This window comes from Triticum urartu, chromosome 7A (genome assembly GCF_056163025.1).
Source record: "Triticum urartu cultivar PI428250 chromosome 7A, HENAU_Tu73, whole genome shotgun sequence".
NCBI classification, from domain to species: domain Eukaryota; kingdom Viridiplantae; phylum Streptophyta; class Magnoliopsida; order Poales; family Poaceae; genus Triticum; species Triticum urartu.
The window spans coordinates 33282264-33296673 of NC_141879.1; positions in this window are offsets into that span (position 1 = coordinate 33282264).

Here is a 14410-nt window from a genome sequence, read left to right on the forward strand (position 1 = left end):
TTCAGATTGCACGGGAGGAGAACATTTTTTCGGGGAGATGGACGGGTGGAGAACTGGATTAGGAGAAGCAGCGCTAGGGCTCGGTGCGTTGGTTGTTTTTTTAGGATGTACGTGGGAGGGTTGGATCAGCGGTGGAAGGAGATTGCTAGCGATGGATTATTTTTTTTTGCTGTATTTCTTTTTTGAACTGTTTTTTATTGTAGATTTTTTTAGGGGATTTATGCTGTAGATGGTTTAATGTGGGATAGAATTCAAGGACTGCTGCCCGTTTTTTTCGTGAACTACTTTTTTTAACAGTAGGTGGTTTGAGGTGGGACATAATTCAAGGACTCCTTGAGGCATCACATCTAACGGTGGAAAATACTTAATTTGGCTATCGGATGGCTAGTTTTCTTAGTTACTGAGAATTAACGTGGTTACTCGTATGGTGCCTCCAATTAGTATATATATATATATATATATACATATATATATATATATATATATATATATATATAACGTGGTTACTCGTATGGTGCCTTCAATTAGTAAATATAAGATATAAGATATAAGATATTACATTTAATATTCTCACACATATTAAGTGACATTGACGACCTCTTTTACCATCAAATTCTCACACACACACACCCTCTCCCTCCCTCTTCCTCACTCTCTCTCCCCCTCTCCCTCGGGAGGTGGGACAAAAATAAACTCGGAATGGAGACTACCAACTGAGACATTAGGAGTAGAGATCATTTAGTTGATAAGAATAAATAGAAAACGGTGTTAAAAAGGAGAAACAGATTAGAATACATTGAAAAACCAAAAGGACGATGTAAAAGGGGATTCGCCCTGACCCCCGGGCCTTGCCACCGAACCAGCTCAGCAGTCCAGTACCCACGCGGTCGTCTTCTCCTGTTCTCCGAGCCGCGTCGCTACAGAGCCGGGCTCCCGCCCGACCACCTCGCTGGCATCGAAGGGGAATGAATAAGGGTGACGCCCTTCCTTCCCTTCCCCCATGGTCGCACTCCTCCTTGACACCCCCTCCCAAATCCACTTCTCCTCCACGCTCGCTCGATCCCGTCGATCTGGACGAAGTCAGACGCCACGGCCACCATGACCGACCCCATCCACATGGCCACTGCCCTCCCTGCGGGCTAGGAGCTTGTCGAGGAGCTCCGAACGCCTTCACTACTTCGTCTGCGCCAACGAGATCAAGTCCAGCACCCCCGCATCGACGTCGCTGCCGTCTTCCTTAACCTTGAGCCACCGCGACATTGTCGTTCGATCCGCGCCACCCCGAGCTCCCATGTCTTCCCCTGGGCGCCATTGACACCGCCATGATCTCCTCTTGCCTTTCCCCTGTTTCCCCTCTCGTTTGCTCTTGTTAGGTATTTCGCCGTGCCCGAGAACCGCCATCCGCCATGGCCATTGCAGGGGTAGCCACCGAGCTCCTCGGATTGACCCCGTGGCACATGCCCGCTCTGTTGGGGAACGTTGCAGAAAACAAAAATTTTCCTACGGTTTCACCAAGATCCATCTATGAGTTCATCTAGCAACGAGTGATTGGATGCATCTACGTACCTTGTAGATCGCGAGCGGAAGCGTTCAAAGAACGGGGATGAGGGAGTCGTACTCGACGTGATCCGAATCACCGGAGATCCTAGCACCGAACGGACGGCACCTCCGCGTTCAACACACGTACGGTGAGCGTAACGTCTCCTCCTTCTTGATCCAGCAAGGAGGAAGGAGAGGTTGAGGAAGATGGCTCCAGCAGCAGCACGACGGCGTGGTGGTGATGGAGCTGCAGTACTCCGGCAGGGCTTCGCCAAGCTCTATGGAGGAGAGGAGGTGTTGGAGAGGGAGAGGGAGGCGCCAGGGGCAAGGGTGCGGCTGCCCTCCCTCCCCCTTTATATATAGGGAGCCTAGGGGGGCGCCGGCCCTAGGAGATGCAATCTCCTAGGGGGGCGGCGGCCAAGGGGTGGGGGGCTTGCCCCCCAAGCAAGGGGGCGCCCGCCCTTTAGGGTTTCCCCACCCTAGGCGCATGGGCCCCAGGGGAAGTGGCTCCCCAGCCCACTTTGGGCTGGATCTCTTCCCACTTCAGCCCATGGGGCCCTCCGGGATAGGTGGCCCCACCCGGTGGACCCCCGGGACCCTTCCGATGGTCCCGGTACAATACCGGTGACCCCGAAACTTGTCCCGATGGCCGAAATAGCACTTCCTATATATAATTCTTTACCTCCGGATCATTCTGAAACTCCTCGTGACGTCCGGGATCTCATCCGGGACTCCGAACAACATTCGGGTTACTGCATATACATATCCCTACAACCCTAGCATCACCGAACCTTAAGTGTGTAGACCCTACGGGTTCGGGAGACATGTAGACATGACCGAGATTGCTCTCCGGTCAATAACCAACAGCGGGATCTGGATACCCATGTTGGCTCCCACATGCTCCTCGATGATCTCATCGGATGAACCACGATGTCAAGGATTCAAGCAACCCCGTATACAATTCCCTTTGTCAATCGGTATGTTACTTGCCCGAGATTCGATCGTCGGTATCCCAATACCTCGTTCAATCTCGTTACCGGCAAGTCACTTTACTCGTACCGTAATGCATGATCCCGTGACCAGACACTCGGTCACTTTGAGCTCATAATGATGATGCATTACCGAGTGGGCCCAGTGATACCTCTCCGTCATACGGAGTGACAAATCCCAGTCTTGATCCGTACCAACCCAACAGACACTTTCGGAGATACCCGTAGTATACCTTTATAGTCACCCAGTTACGTTGTGACGTTTGGTATACCCAAAGTACTCCTACGGTATCCGGGAGTTACACGATCTCATGGTCTAAGGAAAAGATACTTGACATTGGAAAACTCTAGCAAACGAACTATACGATCTTGTGCTATGTTTAGATTGGGTCTTGTCCATCACATCATTCTCCTAATGATGTGATCTCGTTATCAATGACATCCAATGTCCATAGTCAGGAAACCATGACTATCTGTTGATCAACGAGCTAGTCAACTAGAGGCTTACTAGGGACATGTTGGTGTCTATTTATTCACACATGTATTACGATTTCCGGATAACACAATTATAGCATGAATAAAAGACAATTATCATGAACAAGGAAATATAATAATAATGCTTTTATTATTGCCTCTAGGGAATATTTCCAACAGTCTCCCACTTGCACTAGAGTCAATAATCTAGTTACATTGTGATGAATCGAACACCCATGGAATTCTGGTGTTGATCATGTTTTGCTCTAGGGAGAGGTTTAGTCAACGGATCTGCTACATTCAGGTCCGTATGTACTTTACAAATATCTATGTCTCCATCTTGAACATTTTCATGAATGGAGTTGAAGCGGCGCTTGATGTGCCTGGTCTTCTTGTGAAACCTAGGCGCCTTGGCAAGTGCAAGAGCTCCAGTGTTTTCACAGAAGAGTTTGATTGGCCCCGACGCATTGGGTATGAATCCTAGGTCGGTGATGAACTCCTTCACCCAAATTGCTTCATGCGCTGCCTCCGAGGCTGCCATGTACTCCGCTTCACATGTAGATCCCGCCACGACGCTCTGCTTGCAACTGCACCAGCTTACTGCCCCACCATTCAAAATATACACGTATCCGGTTTGTGACTTAGAGTCATCCAGATCTGTGTCGAAGCTAGCGTCGACGTAACCCTTTACGACGAGCTCTTCGTCACCTCCATAAACGAGAAACATTTCCTTAGTCCTTTTCAGGTACTTCAGGATATTCTTGACCGCTGTCCAGTGTTCCTTGCCGGGATTACTTTGGTACCTACCTACCAAACTTACGGCAAGGTTTACATCAGGTCTGGTACACAGCATGGCATACATAATAGAACCTATGGCTGAGGCATAGGGGATGACACTCATCTCTTCTATATCTTCTGCCGTGGTCAGACATTGAGCTGAGCTCAATTTCACACCTTGCAACACAGGCAAGAACCCCTTCTTAGACTGATCCATATTGAACTTCTTCAATATCTTATCAAGGTATGTGCTTTGTGAAAGACCTATGAGGCGTCTTGATCTATCTCTATAGATCTTGATGCCTAATATATATGCAGCTTCTGCAAGGTCCTTCATTGAAAAACTCTTATTCAAGTAGGCCTTAATGCTGTCCAAGAGTTCTATATCATTTCCCATCAAAAGTATGTCATCTACATATAATATGAGAAATGCTACAGAGTTCCCACTCACTTTCTTGTAAACGCAGGCTTCTCCATAAGTCTGCGGAAACCCAAACGCTTTGATCATCTCATCAAAGCGAATGTTCCAACTCCGAGATGCTTGCACCAGCCCATAAATCGAGCGTTGGAGCTTGCACACCTTGTCAGCATTCTTAGGATCGACAAAACCTTCCGGCTGCATCATATACAATTCTTCCTTAAGGAAACCATTAAGGAATGCCGTTTTGACGTCCATTTGCCATATCTCATAATCATAGAATGCGGCAATTGCTAACATGATTCGGACGGACTTTAGCTTCGCTACCGGTGAGAAAGTCTCATCGTAGTCAACCCCTTGAACATGTCGATAACCCTTAGCGACAAGCCGAGCTTTATAGATGGTCACATTTCCATCCGCGTCTGTCTTCTTCTTAAAGATCCATTTATTTTCTATGGCTCGCCGCTCAACGGGCAAGTCATTCAAAGTCCATACTTCGTTTTCATACATGGATCCTATCTCGGATTTCATGGCTTCTAGACATTTGTCGGAATCCGGGCCCGCCATAGCTTCTTCATAGTTCGAAGCTTCACCGTTGTCTAACAACATGATTTCCAAGACAGGGTTGCCGTACCACTCTGGTGCGGAACGTGTCCTTGTGGACCTACGAAATTCAGTAGCAACTTGATCTGAAGTTTCATGATCATCATCATTAACTTCCTCTCTAGTCGGTGCAGGCACCTCAGGAACATTTTCTTGAGTTGCGCCATTTTCTGGTTCAAGAGGTAATACTTCATCAAGTTCTACTTTCCTCCCACTTACTTCTTTCGAGAGAAACTCTTTCTCTAGAAAGGACCCATTCTTGGCAACAAAGATCTTGCCTTCGGATCTGAGGTAGAAGGTATACCCAATAGTTTCTTTAGGGTATCCTATGAAGACGCATTTTTCCGACTTGGGTTCGAGATTTTCAGGTTGAAGTTTCTTGACATAAGCATCGCATCCCCAAACTTTTAGAAACGACAGCTTAGGTTTCTTCCCAAACCATAATTCATACGGTGTCGTCTCAACGGATTTCGACGGAGCCCTATTTAAAGTGAATGCGGCAGTCTCTAAAGCATAGCCCCAAAAAGATAGTGGTAAATCGGTAAGAGACATCATAGATCGCACCATATCTAATAGAGTGCGATTACGACGTTCAGACACACCATTACGCTGAGGTGTTCCAGGCGGCGTCAGTTGTGAAACTATTCCACATTTTCTTAAGTGTGTGCCAAATTCGTGACTCAAGTATTCTCCTCCATGATCTGATCGCAAGAACTTGATTTTCCTGTCACGTTGATTCTCAACCTCACTCTGAAATTCCTTGAACTTTTCAAAGGTCTCAGACTTGTGTTTCATTAAATAGATATACCCATATCTACTCAAGTCATCAGTGAGGGTGAGAACATAACGATAGCCACCGCGAGCCTCAACACACATTGGACCGCACACATCAGTATGTATGATTTCCAATAAGTTGGTTGCTCGCTCCATTGTTCCTGAGAACGGAGTCTTGGTCATTTTACCCACGAGGCATGGTTCGCACGTGTCAAATGATTCGTAATCAAGAGACTTTAAAAGTCCATCTGCATGGAGCTTCTTCATGCGTTTGACACCTATGTGACCAAGGCGGCAGTGTCACAAGTATGTGGGACTATCATTATCAATCTTACATCTTTTGGTACTCACACTATGAATATGTGTAGCATTACGCTCGAGATTCATTAAGAATAAACCATTCACCATTGGAGCATGACCATAAAACATATCTCTCATATAAATAGAACAACCATTATTCTCGGATTTAAATGAGTAGCCATCTCGTATTAAACGAGATCCTGATACAATGTTCATGCTCAAACTTGGCACCAAATAACAATTATTGAGGTTCAAAACTAATCCCGTAGGTAAATGTAGAGGTAGCGTGCCGACGGCGATCACATCGACCTTGGAACCATTCCCGACGCGCATCGTCACCTCGTCCTTTGCCAGTCTCCGCTTATTCCGCAGCTCCTGCTTTGAGTTACAAATGTGAGCAACTGCACCGGTATCAAATACCCAAGAGCTACTACGAGTACTGGTAAGGTACACATCAATTACATGTATATCACATATACCTTTCGTGATGCCGGCCTTCTTGTCTGCTAAGTATTTGGGGCAGTTCCGCTTCCAGTGACCACTTCCCTTGCAATAAAAGCACTCAGTCTTGGGCTTGGGTCCATTCTTTGGCTTCTTCCCGGCAGCTTGCTTGCCGGGCGCGGCAACTCCCTTGCCGTCCTTCTTGAAGGTTTTCTTACCCTTGCCTTTCTTGAACTTAGTGGTTTTATTCACCATCAACACTTGATGTTCCTTTTTGACTTCTACCTCTGCTGATTTCAGCATTGCAAATACTTCAGGAATAGTCTTTTCCATCCCCTGCATATTGAAGTTCATCACAAAGCTCTTGTAGCTCGGTGGAAGCGACTGAAGGATTCTGTCAATGACCGCGTCATCCGGGAGATTAACTCCCAACTGAGTCAAGCGGTTATGCAACCCAGACATAGTGAGTATGTGCTCACTGACAGAACTATTTTCCTCCATCTTACAGCTGAAGAACTTGTCGGAGACTTGATATCTCTCGACCCGGGCATGAGCTTGGAAAACCATTTTCAGCTCTTCGAACATCTCATATGCTCTGTGTCTCTCAAAACATTTTTGGAGCCCCGGCTCTAAGCTGTAAAGCATGCCGCACTGAACGAGGGAGTAGTCATCGGTACGTGCCTGCCAAGCGTTCATAACGTCTTGTTCTGCAGGGAGAATAGGTGCGTCACCTAGCAGTGCTTGTAGGACATAATCTTTCTTGGCAGCTATGAGGATGATCCTCAGGTTCCGGACCCAGTCTGTGTAGTTGCTGCCATCGTCTTTCAGCTTGGTTTTCTCTAGGAACGCGTTGAAGTTGAGGACTACGTTGGCCATTTGATCTACAAGACATATTTTAAATATTTTAGACTAAGTTCATGATAATTAAGTTCATCTAATCAAATTATTTAATGAACTCCCACTTAGATGGACATCCCTCTCTAGTCATCTAAGTATAACATGATCCGAGTTAACTAGGCCGTGTCCGATCATCACGTGAGACGGACTAGTCAACGTCGGTGAACATCTTCATGTTGATCGTATCTTCTATACGACTCATGCTCGACCTTTCGGTCTTCTGTGTTCCGAGGCCATGTCTGTACATGCTAGGCTCGTCAAGTCAACCTAAGTGTTTGCATGTGTAAATCTGTCTTACACCCGTTGTATGTGAACGTTGGAATCTATCACACCTGATCATCACGTGGTGCTTCGAAACAATGAACTATCGCAACGGTGCACAGTTAGGGGGAACACTTTCTTGAAATTATTATGAGGGATCATCTTATTTACTACCGTCGTTCTAAGTAAACAAGATGCAAAAACATGATAAACATCACATGCAATCAAATAATAATAGTGACATGATATGGCCAATATCACATAGCTCCTTTGATCTCCATCTTGGGGCTCCATGATCATCTTGTCACCGGCATGACACCATGATCTCCATCATTATGATCTCCATCATCGTGTCTCCATGAAGTTGCTCGCCAACTATTACTTCTACTACTATGGCTAACGCGTTTAGCAATAAAGTAAAGTAATTTACATGGTGTTTCTCAATGACACGCAGGTCATACAAAAAATAAAGACAACTCCTGTGGCTCCTGCCGGTTGTCATACTCGTCGACATGCAAGTCGTGATTCCTATTACAATAGCATGAACATCTCATACATCACATATATATCATTCATCATTCATCACAACTTTGGCCATATCACATCACAAAACACTTGCTGCAAAAACAAGTTAGACGTCCTCTAATTGTTGTTGCAAGTTTTACGTGGCTGCAATAGGGTTCTAGCAAGAACGTTTTCTTACCTACGTGAAAGCCACAACGTGATTTGTCAACTTCTATTTACCCTTCATAAGGACCCTTTTCATCGAATCCGCTCCAACTAAAGTGGGAGAGAAAGACACCCGCCAGCCACCTTATGCAACTAGTGCATGTTAGTCGGTGGAACCGGTCTCACGTAAGCGTACGTGTAAGGTTGGTCCGGGCCGCTTCATTCCACAATACCGCTGAAGCAAAATAAGACTAGTAGCGGCAAGAAAGCTGACAACATCTACGCCCACAACAAATTGTGTTCTACTCGTGCAAAGAGAACTACGCATAGACCTAGCTCATGATGCCACTGTTGGGGAACGTTGCAGAAAACAAAAAATTTCCTATGGTTTCACCAAGATCCATCTATGAGTTCATCAAGCAACGAGTGATTGGATGCATCTACGTACCTTGTAGATCGCGAGCGGAAGCGTTCAAAGAACGAGGATGAGGGAGTCGTACTCGACGTGATCCGAATCACCGGAGATCCTAGCGCCGAATGGACGGCACCTCCGCGTTCAACACACGTACGGTCAGCGTAACGTCTCCTCCTTCTTGATCCAGCAAGGAGGAAGGAGAGGTTGAGGAAGATGGCTCCAGCAGCAGCACGACGGCGTGGTGGTGATGGAGCTGCAGTACTCCGGCAGGGCTTTGCCAAGCTCTATGGAGGAGGAGGAGGTGTTGGAGAGGGAGAGGGAGGCGCCAGGGGCAAGGGTGCGGCTGCCCTCCCTCCCCCCTCTATATATAGGGAGCCTAGGGGGGGCGCCGGCCCTAGGAGATGCAATCTCCTAGGGGGGCGGCGGCCAAGGGGTGGGGGGCTTGCCCCCCAAGCAAGGGGGCGCCCCCCCTTTAGGGTTTCCCCACCCTAGGCGCATGGGCCCTAGAGGAAGTGGCTCCCCAGCCCACTTTGGGCTGGATCTCTTCCCACTTCAGCCCATGGGGCCCTCCGGGATAGGTGGCCCCACCCGGTGGACCCGCGGGACCCTTCCGGTGGTCCCGGTACAATACCGGTGACCCCGAAACTTGTCCCGATGGCCGAAATAGCACTTCCTATATATAATTCTTTACCTCCGGATCATTCCGAAACTCCTCGTGACGTCCGGGATCTCATCCGGGACTCCGAACAACATTCGGGTTACTGCATATACATATCCCTACAACCCTAGCATCACCGAACCTTAAGTGTGTAGACCCTACGGGTTCGGGAGACATGTAGACATGACCGAGATTGCTCTCTGGCCAATAACCAACAGCGGGATCTGGATACCCATGTTGGCTCCCACATGCTCCTCGATGATCTCATCGGATGAACCACGATGTCGAGGATTCAAGCAACCCCGTATACAATTCCCTTTGTCAATCGGTATGTTACTTGCCCGAGATTCGATCGTCGGTATCCCAATACCTCGTTCAATCTCGTTACCGGCAAGTCACTTTACTCGTACCGTAATGCATGATCCCGTGACCAGACACTTGGTCACTTTGAGCTCATAATGATGATGCATTACCGAGTGGGCCCAGTGATACCTCTCCGTCATACGGAGTGACAAATCCCAGTCTTGATCCGGGTCAACCCAACAGACACTTTCGGAGATACCCGTAGTATACCTTTATAGTCACCCAGTTACGTTGTGACGTTTGGTATACCCAAAGTACTCCTACGGTATCCGGGAGTTACACGATCTCATGGTCTAAGGAAAAGATACTTGACATTGGAAAACTCTAGCAAACGAACTATACGATCTTGTGCTATGTTTAGGATTGGGTCTTGTCCATCACATCATTCTCCTAATGATGTGATCTCGTTATCAATGACATCCAATGTCCATAGTCAGGAAACCATGACTATCTGTTGATCAACGAGCTAGTCAACTAGAGGCTTACTAGGGACATGTTGGTGTCTATTTATTCACACATGTATTACGATTTCCGGATAACACAATTATAGCATGAATAAAAGACAATTATCATGAACAAGGAAATATAATAATAATGCTTTATTATTGCCTCTAGGGCATATTTCCAACACGCTCCTACCGCTCTTCTTCCGCGCCCGCAGGGCCACTCCCTCTCCATGCCCACGCCCATGCTACACCGCGTCTGTGGCGCCCGCCGCTGCCGTCGCGCTCGCCACAGCCACCACACCACTGTGCCCCGAGCGACAAACACCCTGGCCGTGTGCCACACTCTCGCTGGCTGCGCTCGCTCCGTCTGCTGCCGCCTATCCCTTCGCTCGCCCCACTGTCGCGCCCCTGCCTCGCGCCACCTCCAGTCGTGGCCATCTTCTGTCGGCCGCCCCCTCAGCCACGCCGGCCGCATCTCTGCCCTCCATCGTTGGCCGCTCGCCTCGCCTGCTGCGTGTTGCTTCCTGCTACTCTACCACTGGTACGCTACTGCGCCATGCCCTCGACACCACCGTGGACAAATGTGGCGGAGGGATTGTTAATGGAGTACGAGAAGGAGGTGGCGGAGAAGGTGTGGAGAGGCAGGAGGTCTGGGGCGGTGTCACCTGGCTGTGGTGGAGGTGTTTATGCGAGAAGGAGCCGAAGTGAAAGGAGAGGTCACAATTGGAAAGAATCACAAAAAAAATCATAACCCGGAGATCTCAGTTCAAAAAAATGCTAATATCAATGGAGGGGTGATTTCCTTCAATACGTGAAAACATAGGAAATATTGGTTGTTATCAAGGAAAGATAAAAATTTAGGAAAGTTAGGATTTTTGAACTCATTTCTATGCAAATGGGGTTTTATTGTTTGGTAACGTGATATCAGTACCTGCCCGTTTGTGACGTGTCTAGTTAGGAAAGTTTGCAAATGTTAAGAAACTATTTATTGGGAGGAAAGTTGTGACGTGTTTGTTATTTGTTTCCTAAAACAAATTTCACTAATAAGAGAAATCGATTGATTTAGATAAGTTAGGAAAGTCAGATTAAAATGTATTATTTCTTTCCTGAAAATATGTTATTCGTTTCCTACGACAAATTGAACCAATAAAAAGAATCAATTGATTTGCATAATTTAAGGAAGTTACATTAAAATGTATTATTTGTTTCCTGAAAATCTGTTATTTGTTTCCTAAGACAAATTGAACCAATAAAAGAAATCGATTAATTTGCATAATTTAAGGAAGTTAGATCCGTGATTTGTTATACGTTAGGAAAGTTCTGGTTGTAATAAAGAGTGGAGAGAAAAATAAACCGATGGACCGGAGTGGGAGGGGGTGGTGGGAGGAGAGACGAAAATAAAGCAGCAAAAATAAACCGCGGACCAGGGTGGGAGGGGGTGGTGGGAGGAGAGACGGAAAAAAAACCAGCGAAAATAAACCGCGAAGACGATTCACCAACTCGTCCATTAGAAGTAGAGATATCATACTCAATATATAAAATGTTTATCTTGGTGGGGAGAAGGTGCCAACGTTTGCACTTTGTATCAACCCACACGCAAGGACAAATCCACATGGTGTCGTACTACACCATGGAACCTCTCTCCCTACGCCCCCTCCCCTCTCTCACATTGATCAATACTGCATCGTCTATACCTAGCTTGGCTCTATGGGCTTAAAGGATGGGCAACCCAGCAGAGATGCTCTTAGAGCATCTAGAGCCGGGCGCTTCAAACCGGTCTCAAAAGTCCGGGAAGACGGACCAGTCGCTGACTGGTAAAAAAACAACCCAGACAGGCTCCTCTTACCGTTCCTAAACGCACGGGCTGACCCGCACCTCTCACATCGAGCCAAAATCTAGGGCGGGTATGAGGAGGCCCTAGCGCTTCCGCCATGTCAGACCAGACAGCCTGACCCCATCACAAATTGCATCAAATCTTCGAATTCCACCAAACACACTGCTGATGACTCACAAGAATAGTGAATCAATCATAGTTCTTTCGATAAGTAAGAGTGTCGAACCCAACGAGGAGCAGAAGGAATTGATAAGTAGTTTTCAGCAAAGTATTCTCTGCAAGTGCTGTGAGTAGTAGTAACAGATAGTTTGGTAGCAAGATAATTCGTAACAAGTAGCAAGTAAGAAGAGTAACAAAGGTGCAACAAGTTGGCTCAATCTTTTTTATATCAAAGGACAAGCCAACAATACTTCTTTTAATGAACGAATGTTCTCGAGGGGCCTTCCCATTTGGAGAGAAGTTTACCTGCAAAAAAATCTAAGACGAGAATTGTACAAAATTACTTGCACTAGTAGCCTATTGTCCCGGTTCGTAAGGACCATTTGTCCCGGTTTTTGAACCGGGACTAAAGGGTCGTTACTAAAGCCCTAGGCCTTTAGTCCCGGTTCTTACACGAATCAGGATAGATGGGCCTCCACGTGGCCGGTGCAGCGAGCCCAAGCAGGAGGGCCTTTAGTCCCGGTTGGTGGCACCAACCGGGACCAATAGGCATCCACGCGTCAGCAGCTGGCAGGAGCTGAGGTTTTTGTTTTTTCCTGAAAGGGGGTGGTTTAGGGGGTAATTTAGGGTGTGTTAGCTAGCTAACAGAGAGAAGTGTCCTCTCTTATTTCCGTGCTTGGTTTACCAAGGCTACTGCTATGCCTAAACATGGCTTAGATTAAAGTGAAGGCAACATGTGGTGCATGTCAAAAGTAATACTAATCCTAACTTGATCAAGTTTGGATTAGTACTACTTTCCACAAGCACCACATGCATGTTGCCTCTGCTACGTCTTGAGCTTGCGTTGGTTTTAACGAAGAGGAAGGGATGATGCAGCAGAGTAGCGTAAGTATTTCCCTCCATTTTTGAGAACCAAGGTATCAATCCAGTAGGAGCCCACGCTCAAGTCCCTCGTACCTGCACAAAGCGATAGCTACCCGCAACCAACGCGATTAGGGGTTGTCAAGCCCTTCACGGTCATTTACGAGAGTGAGATCTGATAGATAGAATATTTTTGGTATTTTTGATATAAAGATGCAAAGTAAAAAGTAAAAGCAAAGTAAATAGCAAAACAATATAAAAGTGATGGAGATTGATATGATGAGAATAGACCCGGGGGCCATAGGTTTCACTAGTGGCTTCTCTCGAGAGCATAAGTTTTCTACGGTGGGTGAACAAATTACTGTTGAGCAATTGACAGAATTGAGCATATATAGTTATGAGAATATCTAGGCATGATCATGTATATAGGCATCACGTCCGTGACAAGTAGATCGAAACGATTATGCATCTATTACTATTACTCCACTCATCGACCGCTATCCAGCATGCTCTAGAGTATTAAGTTAAAAACAGAGTAACGCTTTAAGCAAGATGACATGATGTAGAGAGATAAATTCATGCAATACGAAAAAACCCCATCTTGTTATCCTCGATGGCAACGATACAATACGTGTCTTGCTACCCCTTCTGTCACTGGGAAAGAACACCGCAAGATCGAACCCAAAGCTAAGCACTTCTCCCATGGCAAGAACTACGAATCTAGTTGGCCAAACCAAACGGATAATTCGAAGAGACTTGCAAAGATAACCAATCATACATAAAAGAATTCAGAGAATATTCAAATATTGTTCATAGATAGACTTGATCATAAACCCACAATTCATCGGTCTCAACAAACACACCGCAAAAGAAGAAGATTACATCGAATAGATCTCCACAAGAGAGGGGGAGAACATTGTATTGAGATCCAAAAAGAGAGAAGAAGCCATCTAGCTACTAACTATGGACCCGAAGGTCTGAGGTAAACTACTCACACTTCATCGGAGGGGCTATGATGATGTAGAAGCCCTCCGTGATGACGGCCCTCTTCGGCGGAGCTCCGGAACAGGCCCCAAGATGGGATCTCATGGATACAGAAAGTTGCGGCGGTGGAATTAGGTTTTTGGCTCCTGTTCTGATCGTTTGGGGGTACGTGGGTATATATAGGAGGAAGGAGTACGTCGGTGGAGCACCGAGGGGCCCACAAGGCAGGGGGTGCGCCCTGTAGGGGGGGGGGCGCCCCTACCCTCGTGACCGCCTCCGGTACTTCTTGGAGCAGGGTCCAAGTCTCCTGGGTCTTATCCGAGAAGAAAATCACGTTCCAAAAAGGATTTTTCTGTTTGGACTCCGTTTGATTTTCTGTTTCTTCGAAACACTGAAATAGGCAAAAAAACAGCAATTCTGAGCTGGGCCTCCGGTTAATAGGTTAGTCCCAAAAATAATATAAAAGTGAAAATAAAGCCCAATATAGTCCAAAACAGTAGATAATGTAGCATGGAGCAATCAAAAATTATAGATACATTGGAGACGTA